Below are 5,337 nucleotides of genomic sequence, written 5' to 3'. Positions count from 1 at the left end.
CTCTCCGGCCAGTCTCTAGACGAGAGCCAGACGAGGCGTTACTCAAAGGAGCGGCAAGAATTTAACAGTTTACAAATGGTGCATTCTAGAACAACAGAACTTCCCTGGGAACCTTCATTGAGGATGGTGATTTTACTAACACTGCACAGTCTGGTGCGTCGCAGGAAAGTTGCTTGCTTTAATATTACATATGGCCAAGACATGATCGGAATAATACACTGATGCCCAAAATTAAAGAAATCGTGATATCATACAGATTGTCAACAGATGTCTGAAAAACCGTGTTCTGCACGGAAGATCGCATCCCAGTCAACGGACAACCACGCCAACAATGACATCAGGGAACCTACCAAATGGGGTAGTGTTTGACGGGTAGTCCCACATCCGCAGTCGTTGTGCAGTATGGCACAGAGAAGACGCCTACCTCTACGGTGGAGGGCCATAGGAAGAATAGAAGCAGGACAGTCGCAGACTGATGCGATACGATGGCTTAATGTGAATCGTTCAGTTGTTTCTCAGATGGGCTGACATTTTATAGAGACCGAAACCCTACCCCGAAGACCAGTGCTGGACCGACATTTGGCTGTAAGGGCACGGCTGTACCGCGTAATACTGCACGGCAGCTGGTATGTGCATCGACTGGACGTGTTGTATCGAGGAAAACGGTGTACACAAGGATTCGTCTTGTCAGAGACCTGCTGTGTGTACCTCGTCAACATGCCACCTAGACGGTCGAACAGTGGGACAATGTTCTTTTCACATGTGAGTCCCGATTTGGTCTGGAGAGTGATTTTCGACGGATGCTCATCTGGAGCCAGCATGGAACACACTTTCGGGACCCAAACATTGGGAAAGAGACTGATATCGTGGAGTATGCATTATGTTGACCACTCGAGCCCCTCTTCATGAAACAGTACAGGTGAAACGGCAAGTTTTAACTGCTGTCAGGTATCGTGACGAGATTTTGGGACCTCATGTGCGATTGTTGCGCGGTGCTGTGAGCCCAGACTTCGTATCGACGGGCGATAATGCACAGGTGGTTGATGTTCTCTTAGAAACAGTGAAGATACGGCACGCTGTTCGCTCTCCCGATTTGAATCCCAGAGAGCATATCTGGCTTGCACTAGCGAGGCAGGTTGCATCACGTCAGCATCCAACAAACACCCTCCAAGACACGGAGAAGCTCTGCAGGGAGATTGGGCGTTATTGCCTCAGCGTGAGACTCAATTGCTATTTTAATAACAATGCCGACAGAGACGAGCAACAAGCACGTGGTATAAGACACGGTACAGCATTGCTAAGACTATAATGTCCCTGTTGCCGAGTGTTGTGGCTTAAGGCAGACATGTACGTGCAGTGTGGTGCAAGACTTGCCCCTACCTGGTCTATACGGTGGTTTCTTACTGTTATCGCTGGACGTCCATGGTAATGCAGAATGGCACCAACCCTAGAAATATTGTTACGAAATGAAGTACAGTGCCTTATTTGCTTTTAAAGATTAAATATTTGTCTGCCGTTTCTATGAAATAATCAAAGCGGAAGGAAATTGTGGTAACAGTATTAAATTAAAAGCTTAACAATTCGTTTGTAATACACAACAAAAATGAAAGGTAGCTGATGCGCTGGCTGTGTTTACATAATATGCCTTTTATCTGCTGTAGCCTTTGAAATTGTACAAATTAACACGAAAAACTGAGATCTTCAGCCTCAATTTTGACCCTTTAGCACCAACTATTCGTAACGCCCAAATAGGGCCCTGATTAATTTTTGAGTAGAACTTCAAAAACTTAGAATCTACAGGAGAATACTGGTGATTTTTTGTAGTATTCTACCACTTATCACTTTTCGTGAGAAACAGCGAATGGTGAATGGAGTTTTATTTTATTTTCCTGTTTAATTTAATATGTTGATTCTTTTTATCTTGAAACTGAGAAGGTCAAAATGTTTAAAGCTTTGTTCGATTTCTACAATTAGTACAGGACATAACAGGGATAAAAAAACGAAAATCGGTTGTTCCAGAAAACGATTATTTTGAGCTGTTTTAACAGTCAGGTTAAACTAGCGTGGAAGAAACTGAAATAACCAAACACCGGTCGTTTCAGCGATAACTGCCATCCGTCTAAGTGGTACCTGACTCATAGATAAGCCTGTTAGAATCCTGGTGGTGGATTAAATCTTCACAGCCAGTAATTGGCCGGCACGGGGAGAAGATGTGATGGTGTAAAGTCGCCAATCACCAACATCTGCGCTAATGTCCCGGATGAAATTCGAAACCTCTCTGCAGTGGCTCGTGACATGAGGCGCTGTTGAAGGTGGTCCATCCATCAGATGAGGACGTTATGCTCGGTGGGCCCCCTGCTGCTATTCGGAAGGAGTTGGCTCTGTGTCTCGAACACGACACGACACTGCACTACATTACACTACATCTCCCCCCCCCCCCCACACACACACACACACATACACACACTCACTATCCAACTTAAAACTCGTGTGCTAACCTCTGACTAAGCAGAACCTAATTTGAACTGAACTGTAACTGATCTGAATTCAGTTTTTCTTTATATTAAATGCGCAAGTGAAAAAAAAAACAATTATGTGATGCTAGTAAAAATTGACACTTACCTCGCGTCTTGACAACACTGTTGGAAATTTCTCGAAAGCGCAACAGCAAACAACGAGCAGGCAGTGGCTAAGCTTCATTTCTATTTCAAAATGTATATTCAAACTGTTGCATACCACGTGGTGCAATGTGGTAATGTGTCATGATAAACAGTGAGTAACTATTCCTATGAAATAATACTCCAAGACAACGATTTTAGTTATTCAAAAAGACAGAGTAAAGCTTCATGTGACGATCACACACAACATTGGTCTGAACAATACTACACTTAACAAAGTGAACAATGACTTAAAAAGGGTTCAATATTAAAACGGAATTTATATACAAATCAAACGGCTTAATCAGTTGAAATCTTAATGCACGATTCAGGGTAGGTGGGGGGGTTCTCTCAGCTCTGAGCGAATGAACAAAGTGAACCAGCTGCCAATACTCATTCCTGCAAATTAGGGGCGAAGTGCTGCTGCCTTACGACAAACTTCTTCTCTTAAAAAAAAAGAAAGTAGTTATTCAAAATTTAAAATCCTACAGCACTGCATACCTAATTTATAGAAATGAGTATTGGCATCTAGTTTACTTTGTTAATTTTCTCAGATATATGAGCTCTCCGTCTTCAGGCCTTCGGGACCATCCGACCGCCGTGTCATCCTCAGTTGAGGATGCGGATATGAGGGGCGTGTGGTCAGCACCACCACTCTCCCAGTCGTTATGATGGTTTTCTTTGACCGGAGCCGCTACTATTCGGTCGAGTAGCTCCTCAATTGGCATCACGAGGCTGAGTGCACCCCGAAACATGACAACAGCGCATGGTGGCCCGGATGGTCACCCATCCAAGTGCCGGCCACGCCCGACAGCGCCTAACTTCGGTGATCTGATGGGAACCGGTGTATCCACTGCGGCAAGGCCGTTGCCTCATATTCATCCTTCCTGTCGTCTACAACAAATATTTCTTCTTCTAACAGATACAGTCACAAGTCAACACAACACTACAGAATACGTCCATCACGTACCACACTTCAACTAAGAAGGTATCAGACTGCACAGTGGCAAAGACTGTGCCACGACAAGACAAAAGATTGTTTAACAGTAACATAACTCGCTCTCTCTCTCTCTGGCGTGCACGTCGATAACATACAAAAGTCAAAATAACATGTCCACCTTACACTCTCAGCGGCAAGGTGCCTGGGGGGCGTTCCGAGGTCTCCCAGCCATTCGTGCCACAAGACTTTAGTTTTAGATGGTGATCCGTGCGTCGGCGGCGCCCACTCTGTGCTCTTCCGGAGGAGTACACTGTGTGCTGGCTCTGGGTTTAAATCTCTCCCTTCGCTCATCATCACACATCACAAACAGGACATCACGCTGCACGCATCCGGTACATTCATCTACGCTCAACGCCTCTCACTTCACGAAAGAAAGGTACCACAGTGCATGAAGGGAAGAATAATTTTTCCAATTAAGAGTAGGCGGCCTAATTTTCCCCTTGTGGTCTTCTAGCCCGACAAGACGTACAGTAATCAATCAGTACTGTATAAAATTCAACACGGATTTCGCAGAGATCTTGCAAAACTCTGCTCGCTCTGTTCGTCCAAGAACTCCTTAGCGCTTTATGGATCGGCACTCGGATTTATGCCGTGTTCCCGGCCTTCAGGAAGTCATTCCGTGCAGATCCGCACCATCGATTAGTGAACAAAGTACGAGTTTACCGAATACTGGACGGAAGGTGTGACTGGGTTCAGGGTTTCCTTGCAGACGGAACACAACACTTTGTTCTTAATGGGACAGAATCGGCAGATGTAAGAATAATTTCTTGAGGACACCAGTGTTGTACTAGTGGTATCGGATGAAGCTGACAATCAGCATAAAGTTGGCTGAAAAGATCAAAAAACATTATACAGGGTGATTCACAACGATATGCAAATATTTTAATATCTTATTCTACAAGTAAATCTAATGAAAAAAGTTCATATAAACATAGGTCCGCAAATGTTTACTTACGGAGAAACGGCTAACAAAAGATTTTGCCTGAAATTTAGCAACTTCACTGACATGAAGCCATCGCAAAACTGTACGAGGTTAAAGTAAGGCACGATTTCCATTTATTTTGTTGTTATTGGTCTGATGAATCTAATAAAACATGCCCCTAGGCGTGTATCCGCAGTAGTTTTCCAGAACATCCAGAGAAGCAAGGATTATTACACAAGTAAATTTGTTTACTTTCCATTAAAAATGTTGAAATGTTTATGTCGTTGCTGTCAACCGTTAGTAAGTTGTTTCAGTGGTATCCTAACCTCGAAACGAGTTAGTTTTCTGTATTTTTCAGTGAAAGAACGTAATAAGTAGTGAATAAATTAAAAATTTTACGAAATCACGTCTTTGCTTCTCTGGATGTTCTGGAAGACTACTGCCGACACACGTCTGGGACATGTTTTATTGGATTCACAAGACCAATAACAACAAAATAAATGGAAATCGTGCTTTAATTTAACTTTGTACGGTTTTGCGATTGCTTCATATAAGCGAAGTAGCTAAATTTCAGGCAAAATCTGTTACTAGCCCTAAGGAAACATTTGTGGACCTATGTTTATATGAACTTTTTTCTTAAGTTTTACTTGTAGAATAAGATATTAAAATATTTGCATATCTTCGTGAATTACCCTGTATATTACATAACAACACATTTATTACGAAAATTCTTTTATTTTCGTTATTGCGTTTACTGT

At 43.0% G+C, this 5,337-nt stretch overlaps 1 pseudogene; it reads right to left on the bottom strand.

Annotated features, from left to right (window-relative positions):
- Nucleotides 1–3,411: 3,411 nt before the first annotated feature.
- Nucleotides 3,412–3,529, bottom strand: LOC126428648 (5S ribosomal RNA; annotated as a pseudogene).
- Nucleotides 3,530–5,337: the final 1,808 nt, after the last annotated feature.

This window comes from Schistocerca serialis, chromosome 12 (genome assembly GCF_023864345.2).
Source record: "Schistocerca serialis cubense isolate TAMUIC-IGC-003099 chromosome 12, iqSchSeri2.2, whole genome shotgun sequence".
Classification (NCBI taxonomy): domain Eukaryota; kingdom Metazoa; phylum Arthropoda; class Insecta; order Orthoptera; family Acrididae; genus Schistocerca; species Schistocerca serialis.
The sequence above is the reverse complement of the archived record's forward strand: the minus strand, read 5'-3'. Positions and strand labels throughout refer to the sequence as shown.